Source organism: Eurosta solidaginis, chromosome 3, assembly GCF_040869045.1.
Source record: "Eurosta solidaginis isolate ZX-2024a chromosome 3, ASM4086904v1, whole genome shotgun sequence".
NCBI lineage: Eukaryota > Metazoa > Arthropoda > Insecta > Diptera > Tephritidae > Eurosta > Eurosta solidaginis.
Window position 1 is genome coordinate 162331886 of NC_090321.1, and position 22852 is coordinate 162354737.

A 22852-nucleotide genomic window follows, 5' to 3' on the forward strand; every position below is an offset into this window, starting at 1 on the left:
CGCTTTAGGCACGCTGCGCTAACCAGTTAGCTATACAGCGGTTTGGTTTGACTGATAAATTGCTAATTCTATTCCTCTTTACCAACTATATTTGATAAGCGTTGCGCCATCTGTTGCAAGACACTGATAATGTTGGATTTGTTTATTGTCAATTACTTTATTTGACATTTCCCAAGTGCTCTTAGTTCATTAATCATTACAAAAAATTATTGTTCTGGCCTGGAGCTCATTTCGAACCTTGAATCCTTTATCAATAGGCCGATAAAACAAAAGTTATAAAAAACGTAGTAGTCTGAAAATTGTTTAAACCGTTTAACTTAAACTTTTAACCGTGTGGGAGGAGTGCTAAGACAGTTAGAGAGTCTGCGGATCAGTTGGTGAATCCAGTTTCCTCGCTATTACAGTGTCTGCCAAGAGTAATTGTACGCTCTTGTAAAGATTGTACCATCGCGGCTTAGAGCTCCTGGCAAATGTCTCTTCCACCCTTCTTCGCTGTTGTGCAAATATGTCACATTGGAAAAAGGGTTGAAGTGTGTAGTCTCTGCGTTCACAATATGCGCATTTCGGTGATTCAACCTTCACCTTATTATTGAGATATGCACGGAAGTAGCCCTGTTTGGTAAGGAACGAAGTCTTCTACATGTGGCCACTCCGACTATTGTTCCAACTCGGAACTTTTCTATAGTGCTGCAGCTTCTTGCCTTCACTAAGTTAGAAGGTTATTGTTGTTGTTGTATCGATAAGGACACTCCCCGAAGGCCTTGGAGAGATCACACCTTCTAGGCCATACCGCCCTCCCACCCCCTAGATCCATCAGGAGTTCGGGGTCGCTAGAGCCTCGGCTGTCAATGAAACAGGATTCGCCACGGGTAGGTGAGGTTGACAATTGGGTTGAAGAAGCTATATATTGCGCTCCCTTGAGAGGGTTGCGCTACACAACCCCCTACCGCGGGTATATTGTAAGCCCTCTAACCCGCTGGGGCTAAGTTAGAAGGTAGATCGGTATGGTCCCCTCAATGACCAGATCGGCATATTTAGAAACCATGCGAGTAAGGTAAGGTTATCATTTTTATTAATGATATTTGTGAGTGTTTTACCTTCTCCAATTTTCTGCTGTATGCTGACGATCTTAATTATTATTCCTCTGTTCGTTCTCTGTCTGATTCATCTAGAATTCAGAATGATTTAAACAACGTTGTTTTGTGGTGTAAAAAAAAACGACTTTCTCTTAATGTTAGTAAGTGTTTCCATGTGTCGTTTGCGAAGTCTCGTTCCTCTATTCCCACCCCCTATTCCATTGGCAACTCTAATCTATCCACCCGGAATGAAATATCCGACCTGGGTGTTATTTTCGATGCTAAGTTTTCATTCTTCAGCCATATCAATAGCACTATAGCAAAATCGTATTCTATGCTTGCTTTCATTCGTCGGTTTAGTTCGGACTTTAGTGATCCGTATACACTGAAGCTCTTATACACGTCACTTGTTCGCTCCAAACTTGAATATGGGGTCTTCATTTGGAGACCATATTTTGATTGTCATATCAAACGACTTAAACGTGTTCAAAAGGTGTTTTTGCACTATGCTCTACGCTCATTAAATTTTATAGACCCACTTCCACCATATATTGCCAGATGCAAATTAATCAACCTGAAATCGTTAAACTCCAGAAGAACTATTCTCTCCCTCTCTACAGTGTTCGACATTATAAATGGTATAATAGATTGCCCTATTTTACTTGAACGTATATTTTTCCATGTCCCGCAGCGTTCTCTTAGGAATAACGATATTTTTTCCTTAAAACAAGTCAGAAGTACTTATGCTAGCAATGCACCTATCTATAGAGCTTTAAGGGAACTTAACAATCCATCGGGTTCTCTTACCTCTAAATTATTTAGCTCTAAAGCCAAATTTGGAGCTTCACTACTTATAAGTTTTGATTAATGTTGTAATTGTATAATCGTGTAATATTTATATTGATCACTTAACATTTATTATTTATAGTAAGCACAAAAAAAAAAAAAAAATCCAAAGTTTTGTCATTAGTCTGTAAGTGCACTCTCGTCATGTATGACTACAAATAAATAAATAAATAAAATAATCGTCGCGCCCCTCTTTATTAGTCGCAGGTCAAATCTGCTCGGTACTTTCCAGTGCTCGATAGCATCTTTAGCCAGATTTCTGTACCATAAACGAGTATAGAATCTGAGGCGAATGTAGGTAACTTTCTTATAAATATTTTTGGCCTTATGTATATTTAAAATTGATTGAGAAGCTGAACTTGCTCTAGCTTCGCCTGCTGAAGGTATTTCATTGGGATCTTAATCTCTCTCAATACCGTGATCATTCATATATTTACTCTTCGCATTCGGCCACCGTGGTGTGATGGTAGCGTGCTCCGCCTATCACACCGTATGCCCTGGGTTCGCACCCCGGGCAAAGCAACATCAAAATTTTAGAAATAAGGTTTTTCAGTTAGAAGAAAATTTTTCTAAGCGGGGTCGCCCCTCGGCAGTGTTTTGCAAGCGCTCCGGGTGTATTTCTGCCTTGAAAAGCTCTCAGTGTATTTCATCTGCCTTGCAGATGCCGTTCGGAGTCGGCATAAAACATGTAGGTCCCGTCCGGCCAATTTGTAGGGAAAATCAAGAGGAGCACGACGCAAATTGGAAGAGAAGCTCGGCCTTAGATCTCTTCGGAGGTTATCGTGCCTTACATTTTTTTTTATTACTTGAATTATTACTTATACTTCGCAGACGTCTCAGTGCTGGTTATACCGGTACTGCAAACGCTGGCTTTAACCATGGTTTACCTACTTACTTTGCCGTTTTAACGGTTTTTGCCGTCTAAAAACTCGCGCCGATCGCTTCTTCATTGGGCTAACTGGCATCTGTTGGTAACACCAATGTAACTTCCATCGTTTTGCCACCTGGTCCTTCCAGCGGAGTGGGGGCAGTCCTCTTTCTCTGCTTCCATAGGCGGGTTCCGATAAGGATACCTTCTTCAGAGCATCATTATCGCATATCCACATATCATGGCCTGACCTGTGTACCCGCTGTGCTTTAGTTCGCTAGACTATGTTGATGTCTGCATAAAGCTCGTACAGCTCATCATTGAATATTACAACCAAATCTGAAAAATTCACCATTCTGCGACTCTAAATCTTTTCAATGTAGCTCTTGGACTATTATGTGTAGTTGTAGTGTAGTTTTCAATCCAACAAGTCACAAAAAAAGGTAAATAATACAAAACCATTTGAAGAAGATAATTTGGGAAACAGAGTTTCAAATAGTTAAGGCCTGGCAGTCAATGGAACATAGAATATGGCTCTTGCATATAATACAACCAAAACACAATTTGGCATGTTCTACATACATATATCTCAACTCAACCGATATTTGCATGCAAATTTCAGAGTTATTTTTGATTCGAAGAATATTGGACATATGGAAGATATTAAAGGTACTTCTATTTACACACACATACACACATGAAAAATAGCATTAAATTAGTCCGAAAAATATATACGCACCTACATATATTTTTGCATCCTTCCACAGGTATTCATAGGTCACGTAAGTAATTCATCAAACGTTAGAGCAGAAAAGTTCGTTCACATCACTTGGGTCTTTGGATCTTAAATGCACTTACATACATATGTACTTAAATACAACCAAACATTTGATTTATGAATAATCAAACATTCATCCTAATACAATTTTCAAGGCGAACTTTGACCACTTTATGATGCGTTATTCTTTTGCACTGCAACCAGAATTTGTGTTGTTATGAAGAACTCTTAATGTGCCACTTAAAATAATTAATTAAGAAATTTTAACAATATAGTTTAAGGTAGGGCCTCAATCTTTTTTTTTTTTTTTTTTTTTTTTTGAACTCTAACCACTGATTTTATCACGATTTCACTTCACCAACAAAACAAACCATACCTCTTCGTCTCTGGCATCTGACTGAGATTACTTCTAGTTGATAGCCCGCTTAGATATTCGGAGCCGGAGAAACAGCTAAACTCTCTGTGCATTGTGCGAATGGCACTAGGGCACTGGTACATAAATGTATGTACATATGTACATAAATAGCAGACGCCACATGGCAAGAAGATGTCTGTCGCTCCATACTTCATCAGTAGTTACTTTGTTGTTAAAGTAACATTTCAACACCTTGTCACACATTAGGCGCCAACTGTATGTTCGGGTACATGGCGGAGTCAGGAACAGGTGACTGGCGGAAATCAGCTGACTGATACTTTTTTAATGTTATTTGACACTTCAACCTGCGACACAGTACGATTTTGACATTAGTCCAACAATTTACCCAAACTAAATCAAAAATGGTTAAACCTAGCATAACAAAATTCGGCAGAGAGATTGCCTTTACTATAAGTAATGCTTTGAAGAAAAATTAACGAAATCGGTTAAGGACCACGCCCACTTTTATACAAAAGATTTTTAAAAGAGTCGTAGACGAAAATAATAAGCTATATCTTAGCGAAAAAGAGCTTTGTATCAATAGAATTTTACTTTCTAAATTGAAATATAATATTAAATTGGAAAACACTAAAATTTTTGAAAATGGGTGTGGCACCGCCCCTTTTATGACTAAGCAATTTTCTATGTTTCGGGAGCCATAACTCGAAGAAAAATTAACATATCGTAATGAAATTGTGTACACATATTTTACTTATAGCATTTCGAGTAAAAATGGATGGAATCGGTTAAAGACCGTGGCAACTTAGATATAAAACAAGTTTAAAAGGGGGGTAGACTAGAATAATAAGCTATAATTTAGCAAAGAATAGTTTTGAATCAATTATATTTCACTTATCAAGTTTTATTGTAAAAGGAAAAGGGGAGACATTTTTTAAACGGGCGGTGCCACATGTTATGTAGAAAAGTTATTTATCTGAAATGAAATGTACAATTGAAGCTCACGCTGAGTATATAATGTTCGGTTACACGCGACCTTAGACACCTTTACTTGTTTTATTTATGTTTGTATGTGTGTCACTGTGCTGTCACCTTGTCTGTTTCCGCCATATGCGGGTATAATGTGGTGCGCATGCACGCTCTGTAATCCTTTTTCGAATATAAGTACCGAAGTATATACTCTCACTATTTAGGTATCTCAAAAGTTATTACTTATATAGTATATTCTCTTGAGTATCCAGCCGATGAGATTATAGCCATAATAAATATTCGAAATTGATATGCTAAATTGGCATGTGAGTAATTTAATGTCTATTGCTTGTAAACACGAGATGAAGTTATCTAAGGGTTCGATACGAAAAAAACAAAAAATGTATAGCAAAGGAGAGTAAAAAACGAAAAGCTTTGGAGTTTTTGAGAAGAGCTTCGTAGGCTTCTTATCGGTAACAACCGATTCCGAAAAGTTATTGTTTTATTATCGGTTTATTATCGATAGCCAATTATTATCGTCGAGCCTTCAATTTATTGCCATCGACGTTTTATTGCTTTCTTATCGGCAATATATCGATGGTTTACAGATTTGTAATCGATTTCATATATAAGTTTTACCTGTACCTATTCATAACAAAACGGATGAGTCGGCGTTAACCAATCGGTACCATACCAAAAAAAAAAAGCTAGCAACCAACACATCATACCTTCTAACACAGTAACAACAGATAAAAAGAAATACTACAGTGTGACATACATACCGAAATTAAGTGCAAGCATCGATCATAATATACTCGAACAACAAAACATCACACTAGCCTACAGGTCCAACAATACATTATCCAAAATATACACAAGAACAAAATCTCCAATAGACAAGCAACAACAAAACAACGTCATATATAAAATTGAATGCATGGGAAAAGAAAACAAGCAATGCGATAAAGCATACATTGGGACGACAAAGCGCGCACTAGGTATTCGCATTGCCGAACACGAAGCAGACATAAAAAAACAAAAACCCACTACAGCCCTATCACAACATATGATTAACAACGGCCATACAGCAGATTTTACCAACACGACAATTATTGATAAGGAGAAAATAGAAATGACGAGATATACCTTGGAAAGCTTCCACATTTTACAAAACAGAGAAAGGACCATGAACAAGAAGGAAGATAGCGATAATATTGCCGCAGCATACATGCTTTGTCTAAACAAAAAACAAATTAGTTATGACAAGACTACCACACAAGGTGGTACTGATACTACTACTGTGTTAATTTATATGTATGTGCTTTTCAACATAAAATATTTTTTGTTTGTTTATTTAATTTGGAAATAAATAGTGTTGCCCCTGAGGATGCTGAAATATTCAGTGAAACGTCGGGCGTAAGGTGAATTAATTGTTTTATTTGCACCAGCATAAATTAGATCAGACTAGCCTACAAATCATAAAAAATAAAAATTATTGAACTGATCGCAAAAAACCCAATAAGCTACATTCCGATAAGAAATCGAAAACTTTTCGATAACAAATCATAATTTTTTTTTAACAAATCCACTACACGCCGATAACAAAGTGTTAACACGCTGGCAACAAATCTATCCTCTTAAATAGATGAATAACTCTTGCGTAAGTATTATGTTCGGTCGGGGTGCGTATGCTCCTGAGTCGTAGGTCGGCGCACCGGGGTCGATCTCAGTGGAAATATGGCGTGTAGAATAATGAAATAAACAAATAGACGAGAATTTCTCGTTATAAAGGATGATCTTTATTCAGTAAAGATAAATAGCTAGGGTACAATATTACCTGAGTATCAAACGGCAGAGATCGCTGGCGGCAGATGTTAGCTGGTTGGCTGTTAGAATCCAAGAGGCCGGTTGTATAGCAAGCTACAACCGTTGACCCGCAAAATCCTCCGTTTTGGAGGGGAAAGGCACCCACACATCAACCCCGACATGCATATGCATGAGTGCTGACAAAAAGCACACATACACGTGCATGTACATGCATGCACATGCATGAGGGTGATGGTGTGGGTGGTTATAAATTAAGTCGAGTATCGAGTATCGATTTGCAGAGTTGCATTGGGGGGATCGCAATCAGATGCGGAAAAGTTCGGCATCCTGCCTAAACATGCCGGCCCCCTTGCGATACGCAACATCGTTTTTCGCCAATGACCTCCGCTGAAACGAGGAAAAAAAAAGTGAATATCAGACTTACACACTAAACTTAATCTAGATGAGGAGTTCGCCAGCTGTGCGGGTGGCCGGGAGCCCGTCCCGACTTGTTCAGCATGCCACCTAAGCTAGTATGAAACGGTAACGGTTATGAACAGATATAAGTGAATATTTCTTGCCATTGAATTATACATAAATATAGAAATTCAGAATGTAATATGTGTATAGTCGATGGCCAGTAAGGCTGGACGAAGAGGCCGAGGTCTCCGTTCCAGAGTGGCACCATTTTTTGTTATTCTTTGGTTTTTGTCGTTCCGGATGGAGAGGCCGAGGTCTCCATTCCAGATTTGCGGTTTTTTTTTTGTTGGTTGGACGAAGAGGCAGAGGTCTCCGTTCCAGACTCGATGGTTATGAGGTTTTTCTGGGCTGGACGAAGAGGCCGAGGTCTCCGTTCCAGCGTGTAACGTGTCGTGTCGCTCTCAGGTCGACTGTGGCATTTTATGGATATGCCAGGGCGAGTGGCCGTGAGGTTGGTTGGGTGATGCGCGTTTTCGCTGCAGCGCATGTATTTCGTCAGTTGTGTATTATATTATTACCCTACAAAACACTTGGTCACAAAACTTACCCACGCCCATGCAAATGTGACTACGAATATAACCAATCACCGTAAAATGACTAGTCAAATGACGTGGAATGACGAGGGCGTTTTTGCAAGGTAGTTGGTGCTGTGATTTCGAGCAGCTTATGCATTTCAACAAAACCAGCAAGATTGCGGTATGTGGGAGGTTGGAACGGGCGTGATTCCAAGCCACCCGCGCAAAATTACTTGTTTTCGTGATACGCGTGTTGTTTTATTAACAACCGTACGTTAAAATAGATGAATAAACCGAGTTTAAAACGAAGCGTAGAGGCTGACGAAGGTATGGATTTAATTTTGTGCGACAGCTCATGACGAACAGCGCAAATCGTAATTAAATTCAACTGCCGGTGCTTGCATGCAGATTGGCGATGCGTTCTCCATGACGCTTTCTATCTGCACGTACCATTCTGAGACTGCATGCAACCCTGTCGTATATTTATTGGTTAGCTGACAGCTGGTATGGTGAATTTGTGGTGTGCGAGTATATATATACATATATGTATTTGCTTGCCCTTGAAAAAAAAAACTAGGTCAATGGGGCAGTAGCACACTAGGCCGGTAGAAACAGTTGACTTTTTCCAATTTCGTGATTTTGTCGTGTCGGGCTTCTTTTATGTCGGGACCCGGATTATTTTTGTACCGAGCCCTTATAATGACTGTTTGTGATGTTTGTTGTTGAAAAACAACAAGTCCTGCCCCCCAAGCCAGAAAGCCGGCAGTACCGACGGCAAAAACATCAAAAAAAAAATTTTTTTGTTTGTTTGTAAATGAGAGCAATTAATTTTTAAGGAGGTGTTTGCCTTTATTTTGTGCGTTAGTATTCTTTGGGCCTGCCCGAGGCGTCAGTATGGGTCAAAAAGCCGATCCCGAATTTGTTTCTTTTGCGGGTAGTCGGTACCAGCGTGCGTCACTTGACGCAGCACTAAAAAAATAAGCAAATAGATATACATAAGTTGGTATAAGTATATGGACAGTCAGTGCACGGACTTTACCGTATTTGTAGATTCTACCAACTTTTTGACCCATTTTCATTTCCTACTACTTCTATCACTACATCCCAAAATTTTACCAATATTTCAATTTATTCGCATTGAAACTAAATATTGAGGTCATTTGGTAAACATATTTAATTGCCGAGTGCCCTCCACATGCATTAATAGGTGATATTCCTAAACGCCTCAATTCTGAAAGTTTTGTGTACAAAATTCAAACAAGATATAAATTTGTTTGTGTATTAAGTGTCGCAAATGGGTACGCAAAAATTTTTCCATGCTATTTTCATTCATGTTTTGTTTTGATGTGAGTAATTTTTGAACGAAAATAAACGTTTTAAGTAAACGATAACATGCCGAAATCGGTTATTTTGTGGCCGTATTTTTGTTACTTGTGAATATTGTTGTTGTGATTAGACGTTTTGGTACATTTTTGTCACTATTTCACACTCACAATACAGGAAAAAAATGAGTATCGTATAGTCATAAGCTATGTATGTATATACAAATGTACATATAGTTTTGTCTTGTTTATGTGTTTTACAAGTGTCATTTCCTTGAAATGCGTGTTATTTGTTTTAAAATAAATGATTAATTGTTTGGTACAAATATGAACTGTAGCTATGCAATGCGTCTGCAATTGATAAGCATGCGCTGGTATGTAGTTCGAATGGGAACTACTGCTGTGATAGAGCTGGGAGACATGTTAAAAGGGTCAAAATCTAGATTCGTGGGCGTTGTAGGTTCCGGTGAAACTTAAGCATTTGAGAGACTATTCCTGTCCTGTTTCGCACTCGGTTTCGCGGCAGTTAACTTCGGTGGACGGCCACGCGTGAACAGTAAATTCGAAGCCACTATGACGCGTAAATAAGCGCATGGGTACATTGGTTGTATCAACTATCGGTATAGCTTCGTTGCTGCTCAGCAAGAAGGGTGGGAAAAATTATTGAATCTATGCATGGGCTGACTGTAATCGAGTCAGTCATATCCATTAGTATAGTCAACTGTAAGCCCGATCGCGAAAAATATGGATAATTGTTTTCGGTGGAACTAAGACGACGATGTAACTCCCAAACCATATTGTTCCATTTATCTTCGAACGAGTATAGCGAGCAGAGTGGACATAAAATGAAGATAGTAACGCGTTACCCAAAAAGGGTATAGGCACTTTGTTCAAGCAAAAATATTTGTATTATAAACTGCATATTAAATCTGCACAACTTGTTTGCTATCGTTTGGTATAAGTTGTGGTTTGCCACTGCGTACACGATAAGCCGAATGTGCTATATCAGTAAAACGTATTGAACTGTAAATTTTACTCAACAAAAATGTGGCAGCATATACATCATGAAGAATAAGATTGCTATTTTAATATGCTATTTAACTGCGATCATTGGGAAATCTTCTTTATTGTGCACGCCCTAGTAAATCGTTTAACTCCTCACGAGCCGAATAGTGAACCTCGTTTTATGCTGTCAAGTAAACCCTGTACTACATGAACTTGGACTCACGAAAAAATCTGTATTGTATTGATTTCTGAACAACTGATAGCTCTAAGCTGTAGAGTTGGCAATGGCCCTTAGAGCGAAAAATGATTTGCCAAAGTGAATTAGGTATACAATGCAGGACGTTAAGTACCTCGAAACCGCCTGCTTTGACTAAAAGCTGAACAGATCTATTTTTATTATGTTTAAAATCTAGGTTTTATGGTTAATTACGAGGCGTGCACAAAAGACTACAGATGGGATAGATTGCTCATTACCAGCAGCGACATTGTCCACAGGTGAAATTATTAAAATTTCTAGTACCAAAAGAGGATGAAATTTTCATTTTTGTACCTTTTAAGTGACACTGCCAGCGAGCTCAGCGGATCTTCTAACATCTACCATCTTTATTGATTGGGGGTGGAACAGCCACCCTTTCAGCTTACCGTGCAATATAATCCAACGGTTTACGGGCAAATGTGCTTAATATCTGAACTTTCAAAGTAATGGGAGAATATATATGAGGGAATATTTATGCATAATGTTTGGAACTTATGATCACAAATGCACCGCGGATGCCGTATATAAGGCCGCCAATTTCATGGATGCATTTATTTCGATGGGAAAATTGTTCACACAGCACTAGTGGATTCAGAGCGTATATTGATGGATGACTTAAATATTAAACATGGATCGGTATGTAAAGGGTCTTAAGATAAGACTCCTAAATAGCTCTAAGGACCAGTTTTCAATGCGAGTTTAAAAACATTACTACTTTGGCCATTTACCTACAATTTTACATAAACTTAGTTTTACTAATTAAACTTAAAATGATAATAAGATAAGAACCTCCACTGGTATTTAAATTCGCACTGAAAAAGAGGAAGACTGAGGTTAAGGGCTTAATTTTGGGTCCCTCGGTCGTGAAAAGGTTTTCAAATGAACTTACAGATGCATTGTTTTTGAAAAATTGGATATTAGTTTTTACTTCATTAGACTTTTACGCTAAGATGTGGGGTTTGAATGGAGCGAGATAGTATTGTCTGTGATAAATCAAAAGGTTATTTCTCTGTTTTCCCAAGTAAGCTTTCGAAAAAATAGATATAGGGTTTCGCAGTTCGACGACAGCCCCCTCGTAATATGTATTTTAGTCATTGGTGCTCCTGATACAATTTATTATAGCGGTATGTGCCTTCTTATTTTAAAGAACTGGGAGAAGCTCTATAATGCCATGCTACAATTCCTAAAACAAAAGATCCAAAATCATATTTCTACTGCGTAATGAACAACAATTTTTGTAGAAAAGTCTTGTTTTGCAAATTAATAAACATTGGGGTCATTCCACGATAGATCGATGCAGGAAATCGAAATCTTGCGGTGGGCATACGATTTTTGGGCATCACTGTTGTCATCTCGTAACGAAGTTGTGCTGCAGAGAACACTTAAATTGAGATTCTTTGTTCCAAACTCTGCAAGTTCGTATGAAAGCCTTTATCTTGATTTAGCAAACTTTATATTAGTAGACTGTTTGAAAGAATAGAAAGAGGGGTGGTGTTAAATTTTAAATAAGAATTTCATGGCCAAGGAGATATATGCATATATGATCAAGAACAATTTTGAAACACAACTTTAATTTTGAAATTGTCATAACGTAACTACCAGAAGCATGTCGTGTTTTCTAAGACCGGCCGTTCTTCAACCGGATTCTAAGATAGGGCGTTGTCTGAGACAGCGCTTTTTTCGAAAAGACAGCCGAGATAGAGTGATATTCTGCTCAGTCGTCGAGATAATCAGTTTGAAATATAAGGTATATTAAGAAATATCAATTTTTGACAACACTCCTTTTTTTTGAAAATGTTATTCTGTAAATTTTTTTTTGTTTATGGAATATGCTAGCTTTCGAATTGCATTGTATTTTGAGGCGAGCGACACTATAAGCTCCTGAACTAAAGTTCATCTTCAACAAAGGCACGTTCGAAGCTTGCCATAATATTTTAAAGCTCAACCCACTTATTCACAAAAAATGTAAAAAGTTTTAACAAAAGGACACATGCAACCGTAAAAACTCTATAAATTTACCTAGTGCGTAAACGAGATGTCAAATTTTTTATGAAAATCATTTACACAATTTGTATAAATTTACGCGCACATTTCATTGTGTAACGCGGTAAACTCATACGAACGCAACCTTGCAGACATTACAGTAGGCATTTCCATCAGAAATCTCCAACATCAGCAAGTAAAGGCGTTCTAGTTTTGATTTCCACTTAATCTTAGCATTTTTTAATTTGTATAACAATCAAAAAAAATTTTGTTTGGCAATAATACAGCTGATAAACAATCAAGTTTATCAAGAGTATTACTAGGTGCGTTCAAATAACAGCGTGTGTAAATGGATATAATTTTACACCTTATAAGTTTATATACTTTCATGAGTCCCCTAATGTTTTGTGAACATTGCCGAAATTTATGTTTTTAAATTAAGAAAATTGTGAGACAAAGCTTTCGGTTTTTAAGCTTACTGAAATTCACCTTAATCGGAGAAATGTTTGAAAACTCTTTAAAAATTTATTCTAAATGTTGTTGGCCGAGTGCATTCAAGTTTTCTGGCAGACAATGGATCTGCGTTAGGGTTCTGGTGTCCTCGCTCTGGGCGAGTGAATGTGGGTTGACCTTTGGAAATTTAAAATATACAAAGGGCCGACAGCCCTTAGATTCTGTGGCAGATCGGTTCGCCCTTCTGCAGTAGGCTTTTCTGGTGTCCTCGTTCTGGGAGAACGAGTGAGTTGGGGTTGCTGGTTGGCCTCGTTCCGGGTGAACAAGAGCTGGGTTTGATTTTTTTGAAAGTAGGGATATGGAGGAACGGAGGGATTGTTAGGAGGAGCTCTTAGCCTTCTCGCAATCCGTCTCTTCCGTTGGAAGAAGGATCAGCTTGACCAAAGGTCGTCTGACTTGACCCTTCTCGGTTTTGAGGTCGACTACGCGTACTCGGTCATCTTCGCCGGTGTGTACGTTGACAACTCGACCTAACCTCCATTCGTTGGGAGATAAGTTCTCCTCTTTGAGGACAGCGAGATCTCCCACTTTTATATTCTGTCTGGGATGCTTCCACTTCACTCGTTTTTGAAGTTCGGATAGATATTCCACCTTCCATCGTTTGCAGAAAGTGTGATGGAGGGCTTTGAGTTTCTGCCATCGATTGATCATCGAGGCAGGGCTCTCACTAGCATCTGGCTCTGGCGGAGCCAGTAGATGGCTGCCAGTGAGGAAATGACCTGGGGTAAGTGGCACTAGGTCCGTTGGGTCATTGGATGCCGGGCTGAGCGGCCGCGAGTTCAGGCATGCCTCGATGCGGCACAAGAGAGTATGGAATTCCCCGAAGGTGAATTTGTGTGGTGAGGCTATCTTTTTGAAATGGCTTTTGAAGCTTTTCACTCCAGCCTCCCACAGCCCTCCCATATGGGGAGCGCCCGCAGGGATGAAATGCCACGTGAGTGACTGGTGGCTGTACTTTGAGACAGCGTTCTCTCGCGCTTGTGAGATGAAGGTCTTGAATTCCGATCGTAGGGATCGTGAAGCTCCGACAAAGTTTGTACCGTTGTCGGAATAGACGTTTTTGGGACATCCGCGTCTAGATATAAAACGGGCAAAAGCCGCAAGAAATGATGGGGTGCTGAGGTCAGTAGTGGCCTCCAGATGAATCGCTCGTGTGGAAAAACACACGAAAAGGCAGACATAGCCTTTGGATAGTCGACACCCTCTGCCCCGGTAACTTTTAATGTCGAAGGGTCCGGCGAAGTCGACTCCAGTATTCGTGAATGCACGGCTGAATGTCGTGCGTTCAGGAGGGAGAATACCCATAAGTTGGGTCTGAGCACGCTTTCGGTGTATCGTGCAAACTTTGCAATTATGAATGGTTGCCCTAATCATGGTTTTGATGTTAGGTATCCAGTATTGGGTGCGTATCAGACGCAACATGAGTTGATTTTCCCCATGCAGACTTTGTTGATGAAACATTAGGACTGTAAGACGGGATAACCTGCAGTTGTATGGGAGGAGGATTGGGTGGCGTTCATTAAAAGCTAAGTCCTTTGACGCCCCGAGTCGCCCTCCTACCCGATTGATGCCATCTTGGTCTAAGTAGGGATTAAGTGAGAGTATTGCACTTTTCCCTCCAATTGGTTTTCCGGCCTTTAGATCATTATATTCGGAACTATAATGTTGTTTCTGATAGATTTTAATTAAGAGTTGGGTTACTGATTTGATCTCATCAGGAGAGATTAAAGGTGACTTGACCTGAAATGATTTTTTTGTTTTGGGGTGAGTTCTTCGGTAGAACCTCATAACGTATGAGAGCACCCGTAAAGCCCTAGGTAGGTCTGAAAAGCGTTGGAGAACATCGGTAGTATTTACTGTTGTTGCTGCGCAGGTCTTCGCCCTATTTTCCTCTACGGAGGTGAGGTAATCACTTTCTTGTGCTGGCCATTGGGAAGTGTCTTCTTGCAGCCAAGAAGGTCCCTGCCACCACAACGAATTGTTGACCAATTCAGACGCAGGTAATCCTCTGCTACCTAAATCTGCTGGGTTAGATTCTGAGTTTACATGCAACCAGTTCTTATTTCCGACCATGTCGATGATTTTGGTGATCCGATGTGCGACGAAAGTGGACCAGGAACACGGCGGTTTCCTTATCCATGCGAGGACGATAGTTGAATCCGTCCAAAGGTGCACTTTCACTGGTCCCAACTTGAGGTTCCTGAAAATTGATTCGGTGATTTCCGCTAACAGCACGGCTCCGCAAAGCTCCAATCGTGGAAGAGAAAGAGTTTTCAAACATTTCTCCGATTAAGGTGAATTTCAGTAAGCTTAAAAACCGAAAGCTTTGTCTCACAATTTTCTTAATTTAAAAACATAAATTTCGGCAATGTTCACAAAACATTAGGGGACTCATGAAAGCATATAAACTTATAAGGTGTAAAATTATATCCATTTACACACGCTGTTGTTTGGAAGAGAAAGAGTTTTCACTGGGGCTACTCGGGTTTTGGCTAGAAGTAGGTTTGTGCAGACATTATCATCCGTTTTGACACGCATGTAAATGACTGCTGCATAAGCCTTCTCGGATGCGTCACAAAATCCATGGATCTCGATGTCGGTTCCGGGAGAAAAGTTGACCCATCTAGGTATCCTGATTTTATCGATTTCATGGTATTGGTCGATGAAGGTTTTCCATCGTTCTAGCGTACTGCTCGATACTGGGTCGTCCCAAGCGGTGCCTTCTAACCAAATACTCTGCATGAGTATTTTTGCCACAATGACCATTGGCGCAAGCCAGCCTAAAGGGTCGAAAAGTTTGGCTATAGCGGATAGGACTGCTCGTTTGGTAATGTTTTCGCCATTTTCCAGGGTTCCTGCCTTGAAATAAAAGACGTCTGAGTGAGCGTTCCATCGTATTCCCAGGGCTTTTACCGAACTAGCTTCTTCGAACGCTAAGAAATCCTCGCTGAGCAAATCCGTTTTGGGGATGTCCTTTAGAATTTCCTTACGGTTTGAAGTCCACTTGCGTAATGGAAAGCCAGCTGAGTGTAAGGCTTCGCGAATCTCGTTTCTTGCTTTGATGGTTGACGCTATTGTGTGTCCTCCAGATAAAACATCATCTACGTACATACTCTCTCTTAGTATGCTAGCCGCTGTAGGGTGTGAATTAGCGACGTCGTCAGCCAGTTGTAGGAGCGTTCTTATCGCGAGATATGGAGCGCAATTCACTCCGAAGGTAACCGTCTTTAATTCGTAAAGACTAATAGGGTCATTCGGGGAAGTGCGATGCACAATACGTTGAAATTTGGTGTGATTTTCGTTCACCCAAATTTGTCGATACATCTTTTCGATGTCGCTATTGAAGACGAAACGGTATAGTCTCCATCGTAAGATAAGGATGGGTAGATCGGCTTGTAGAACTGGGCCTGGGAGTAGAATATCATTTAGGCTCTTCCCGTTGGCCGTAGGGCTCGAGGCATTGAATACTACGCGTACCTTTGTAGTGGTACTTTCCGCTTTAATAACGGCGTGGTGGGGCAGGAAGTAATGATCCGAATCGTCGGATGGGATATTTCTTTTCAATTTTTCCATATGTCCGAGCGTTTCATATTCTGACAATACCCGAACATATTCCTTACCTAAATCTGGGTTTTTTATTAGCCGCCCCTCATTCCGGAAGAATTGAGAGCATGCACGCTTCAGGGATGGTCCTAAGATAATATTATTAGGGTAATCCTGCCGGAATGGTAGTGACACGGTGTACCTTCCATTCTCACTTCGCTGCGTTGTTTCTTTAAATAGTTGTTCGCAGTACCTTTCTTCTTCATTTAATATTTTATTTTTGGGTACATTTTCTACCTCCCAGAAAGCTTTGAGTTGGTTGTCTAACGCCACCTCGTTGTAGAAAGACATAATGCTCTTCGTTGGATTCGGTGATTCGATACGACCGGTTAGTATCCAACCGAACACTGTCTCTTGGGATAAGAGTGTGTTTAGCACATTCTTTTTTATACCGTTCATTAAAATTTGGGGATATATGTCTCCGCCAAGTATGAGGTCTACGTCTTCGTTGACGTAGAACCTCTTGTCTGCCAAAACCAAGTCTGGGAATACCTGCATAGTCATTGCGTTGATATGGCAGGATGGAAGATTCCCAGTGAGTTTCGCTAGAACTAGTACGGGTGTAGTCAGGCTGAAGCAGGGATCCACTGGTGAACGTAATTCGATGTTGGATGCTTCTTTCACCTGAGCTGACACCGCATTTGTGATGCCTGAAACATGGGCATACATTTTCCTCGCTAGCAAATTGATTCTGCGTTTCAGTCTTTCAGTTATAAATGAACATTCAGACCCAGAATCAATTAATGCCCGCGCGGAGAAGTCGGTACCATTATGGTGAATGTGTATGCGAGCAGTTCCTAATAGCACGCCTGTGCTGGAATTGGCATGGCAGGATTTGACATTCTGATTCGCAGAGGAAGGTGGTTGTCCCGATTCCTGTCTTTTCCTTGCCTGTGCCGAAGTTGATGGGGCATTATCCGCATCTTTGAAGGGATTTCGCACCGCCGGTTGCTGAAGTGTGTCCGCATGCAGGAGCGTGTGGTGGCGAGAGTGGCATTTGGAACAGTTGTATGAACTGGTGCACCTCGTCACTGTGTGTCCTAGGGATAAACAATTCAGGCAGCCATTTGTGGATTTGACGAATTTAATCCTTTCTACCGGGTTTAAATCGCAAAAACGTGATCAGTTGCGTAATCTGTGCTCCGTAGATTTGCACATTTTACACATTGATTTTGTTGTTTGCTTGGTTACTTTGGTTTGAAAAGCACCAAGTCTTTTTGTAGGGTTTTCCGTCGACTGGCGCGACGTGTTTAACTTTTGCACTTTAGAAGTGGCATTTCCTGTAAAACCAGACACGGTTTCAAGTGTCTGGAAACGATTTGACAAGAATTTGTCCATATCCTCCCACTTGGATATGTCCGTCTTGTGGTCAATGCTCTGCTCCCATAGAGCCAACGTATTCTCAGGTAATTTTGTCGAACATAAATAAGTAATAATCGCATCCCAATTTGAAACGTCAATCTGGTGTGTTTTTAAGGATGCTAAACAATTATTTATGTCGCGCTGTAAGGTTTTGATTGAGCTGCCGCACTCGCTATCTATCTTTATTAGATTAAACAAAATTTGTAGTTGTGAGTTTACGAGAATCCGCTTATTCTCGTATCTCTCACATAGGTTTTTCCAGGCTGTTTCGAAGCCTCCATTTGTCAAAGGACATTTCTTGACAATGTCCTTTGCCTCACCTTGGGTTTTTTGGTTAAGGTGGAACAACTTTTCTACCGGGCTTAGGCGACTGTTGTTTTTGTAGATGGCCGTGAACAGGTCACGAAACGTTGGCCAGGATAGGTAGTCGCCCTTGAATACCTCGCGCGTGCGTTCTCCGTCAGGTTTGACTGCCCTATCTTTTTCCTCCTTCAATTTAGTTTGAATTTCAGCCATGTTCGACATGCATCTCAGGAATACGGCATATGCCGCTTTATGCTTGATCTTGACCGCTGCAATTTTCTTTGCGTCGAGCGTGTCAGAGCCAAGCAACTCCTCTAGGACGTTCTCTGCTTTTTCCCACTTAGCTTGCAACTCTTTTTGCTGTATTGCAAGGGTGTGTATAGTGTGCAGAGCCGCATTTATGTCATTAAAATCGGCCTCGAATTCGATTATTCGATCGGCCAATCTAATATACGATTCCATGTTCATGGATTAAAATTTGTGATCAAATTAAAAAGGAGTTGTAAAACTGAAAAAACCTGTGCGAATCACCCAACCAACAATGTTTAAAATATAGAAAAAACTCTTTATTTAACGCTTTCAATTTGTTTATTTTTTCACTGACTTCGCAGCTTATTTGTGCCGAAAAGCAGGGAGGAGGGGAGAGCAACAACAACGTCTTTTGTGGAATTAAAGGGGGCCACTCGCCACTTCAACGTTCAAATTTGTTATAAATAAGTGCGCGCGCTGATATAACAACTCGACGAAAAGTGTAAAAACTCAGTGAAAACTGTTGTAAAAACTGTGTCGATTGAATTAGTGAAAATTAAAGTGCTTGAAAAGAAAATGAAAATTGCCACAGCCGTATGGCGTGAGATTTTAATGTGAATGTGAGGTTATGTGCACCTCTTCCTTGTGCTGTGTCCGGAGAGCCTTACCGCTGGTGGGGGGACAGACCAGATAGTCACAAGGAATGTTAAACGACGTTAATGCAACGCGTTTGCACTTATTTTTCTTTTTGGCACTACACAGTTTTTTCACACTTTTCGCGGTAAGTTACAAGCACGTATGGCACTTCAGATGGATTTTCGCACTTTTTATTTATTATTTTTAACCAAAAAAAAATGTGGTAAGAAATATTGCACTTACTTTGAACTTTTTGGTGATTTGTATTCCGGTGTGGCAAGTAGCTTGCGATGTTGCAATTGCTTCAGCTGGCTGTAGCTCTTTCGGTGGTTTCGCACGCTGTGATATAAGTATATTTATAACCTTCCACTTTTTGGTTGTCCAACTGAAGATTATGACAAAATTATCCGGAAAACTTTTTATGACAATTCCTGCGATTTGTGCGATCAGCTATGATACTTTGTGATGTGGACTGTATTTTAGGTGCTTTAATTCCTTTTTCGGGGAGATAGGACCAAATGTTCGGCCGGGGTGCGTATGCTCCTGAGTCGTAGGTCGGCGAACCGGGTCGATCTCAGTGGGAATATGGCGTGTAGAATAATGAAATAAACAAATAGACGAGAATTTCTCGTTATAAAGGATGATCTTTATTCAGTAAAGATAAATAGCTAGGGTACAATATTACCTGAGTATAAAACGGCAGAGATCGCTGGCGGCAGATGTTAGCTGGTTGGCTGTTAGAATCCAAGAGGCCGGTTGTATAGCAAGCTACAACCGTTGACCCGCAAAATCCTCCGTTTTGGAGAGGAAAGGCACCCACACATCAACCCCGACATGCATATGCATGAGTGCTGACAAAAAGCACACATACACGTTCATGTACATACATGCACATGCATGAGGGTGATGGTGTGGGTGGTTATAAATTAAGTCGAGTATCGAGTATCGATTTGCAGAGTTGCATTGGGGGGATCGCAATCAGATGCGGAAAAGTTAGGCATCCTGCCTAAACATATTCGAAAACTTTTTACTGAAAAATTTATAACTTTTAGATTACACTCCGATAAGAAATCGTTAACAGTCCTATAACAAATCGAGAGCATATCGATATCTTTTGGATGATAAATCGACCAATTTCGATAACAAACCGATAACTCGTAGATTTTATTAAAATTTTTTTTTTTTTTTTATGTTACTTTATTTTATTTTATTTTATTTTATTTTATTTTTTTGTACCATTTTATTTTATTTTATTTTATCTTTTGTACCGTTATATTTTGTTTTTTTACTATATCTTTATTTGGTTTTGCTTTATTTTTCTTAATTGTGTTTAATATTTTTTATTATACTTTTTTATTTTATTTTATTTTGTTTTATTTATACACAACTTTACAACAACTAAGGCATGGCGTAGCTGAATGCGTTTATAACCATTTCAACTATCGTAGGAGTGCGGGTTCGACTCCCACTCCCGGGAGAAAAGGCTTTGAAGAGATTTACAAGGTATAATCGGAACAGCTGTCGCCTTGTCCGTCCTGATGTCACGTTGTTTAAATTTTTCCCAAATTATTAAATAAATTATTTTGTTTTATTTATTTATTTTTATTTTATTTTCTTTTATTGTTGGTCAAATGAGCAATTATTCAATTATTCCCACAGAGGTCGCGTCACACAGAACACAGAACACGTTACCCAACACTCCGCACTTGACACAAGCAGACAAATACATACATACACATAGACACTTATTGTAACACAACACACCACACCTGTCAACTTGTTTAATTGTTTTTTAACACAACTTTCCGAGCATCAACGCGACAACACATCGATCTATTTGTGCCGCCAATAAAGTGCTTCCTTCGCCTCAAACTCGTGCGTTACTATTTATTCAAATTGCAAGCGACGTAAGTAGTGCCGTGCAAGTGCCCCTTGGTCTCTCTTGAGTGAGTTAAGCGCCCCAAAGTCCCCTAGCCCTTAGAACCCGGAAACCCCGCGCGAGTGTGAATTCCCCTGAGCCCATACCCAATTGTTTATGGTCCATCTGAAACACTAGGAAAGGCACCTGTGGGTATTTGAAAAAAAAAAAAAACACAAGCTACAGTCCAAAACAAAAAGAAAAAAACGTAAACTGAAAGTGAACAATATACATTTTAAAATAAAATATAATAATTTCGCGCACATAACAAAAAAAAAAGTGCTGTGAAGACAAATTCCCATACATACAAACTCAAAAAACCAAAAAGAAAAGAACGGTGAAAGACGAAATAACATATATACAGTAGGGTGATTAAAAAACCAAAAAAATAAAAAGTTTAAGAAAATCAAAAATTAAAGGATACTGAACTATTGAAAAAGACACATAAACTTACAAAAAAAATACAAAAATCACCTGTAAACAACAAGAAACAAAATCAACATCGATACGCCAACAAGAAAAACAAAGGCAACAATAACAACAACAACAACAGCAACACCATCATAAGAAGGAACAAGAACGTAGATAGACGGACAGCGAGGGAATCAACTACAAAGGAAGTTTGGATCCAACCCACCCCCTAAAAGAAACATTTTAACCCCCTAAAAAATCGCAGTGAGTTGTATCGTCACCAATTTCCATATATTTACATATATTTACATATATTGACATTATACGGGCTTTCTTCTAAAACCGTATAGGCAGCGCAAACACTCTAATTTCTCTGGAAAATTCAAAAAAAAAGAAAAAAATCACCTGGTTACGTACGGTATAAATACGTATAAGATATCCCCCGTTGGTTTCAAACCCCCTACCAATTTCATATTACTGTACCGCAGAACACAAAAAAATAAAAACCCAATATTAAATACATTTATGTATATAGGCATACATACATACATATATACCTAGTTAAAAATAAAATATCGAACTCAGCTCTGCTGCTTATTTTTTCATGTTGTTAAACACCAATAATCCTCCAACAACAACTTCAAATTCAAGTATCCACTTATATTCATAAGTCTATCAAAGGCAGGATTGTATAAAGAAAATAAGCAGTAACAAAAAAAAAAAAGTCTAACTGCTTTAAATCCCAACAAATCATCATACAGCGTACGTACATATATATTAAATATACACACCATCAAACGCTTACAAGCTACAAAGCGGCAGTCCATAACTGCATAAGGAATTAAGTTCCTTGCACCCAACATAAGGTAATTTAGCGAAAAGAAAATCGAACCAAAACAGAGAATTGAAACATTTTGATCTGTTGCTTATTATTGTATACCTATAACAATAGGCATACACACAAACGTGTATACAGCCCACCCTCGCTAGCTAACAAACCTACATATATACATTTCGGTAAACCGTTACCCACCAAAAAATAGTAAAAGTACTTACACAGTAAATTACATACAAAAATACTGCAAGTATTTACAAAAACAATATAAGGTAAAAATAAGCGGTAGTAATTCAAATTAGCCTTAGCATATATTTAGGATAAAAAGCCAAATTAGAAATAACACTTGCGAGCAAAATATAAGCAGCGCATACAGATAAAACCCCATACCCCAAAAAATACACCTAAAATTATACATTTACTTACATACATAATAATACCTTTTTTGTTAAAAACAAAAACCAACGTAAGTTCAAAAATGACCCCACCACCGAAATTAATTGTATCAAAGACGGTTGATGAGGAAAAGGCCCAAAGTAGCCCTGCCGACAATACCCGCTCAAAACAAGGGGCAACACCAAAAACAAAGAATTTTCGGCCGCAAAATTCATTGCGGAAGGTGACAGACTTATAAAGTACTGCACAAAGTTTTCACAGTCCGCAATCGAAGACAATACAGAATCAGTTCTGATAATAAAAAATATAAGTCTCGATGATTTTTGGGCTCGCTTGCAGCCCACATACG

General features: G+C 39.4%; 1 protein-coding gene and 1 pseudogene across 7 annotated transcripts in view; both read right to left on the bottom strand.

Moving 5' to 3' along the window:
• Positions 1-3980, bottom strand: part of LOC137244515 (uncharacterized) — a 304677-nt gene extending 300697 nt beyond the window's left edge. For 5 of the 7 annotated variants that reach the window (XR_010951071.1, XR_010951074.1, XR_010951069.1 and 2 more), the window contains exon 1: positions 3530-3980. The gene's annotated coding sequence lies outside the window, so the exon portion shown is untranslated. The remainder of the gene's footprint in view (positions 1-3529) is intronic. The other 2 variants (XR_010951073.1, XR_010951070.1) reach the window with 1 other exon arrangement.
• The window catches only part of LOC137246040 (congested-like trachea protein), a 44808-nt pseudogene extending 23063 nt beyond the window's left edge, over positions 1-21745 (bottom strand).
• Between the last annotated feature and the right edge of the window lie 1107 nt (positions 21746-22852).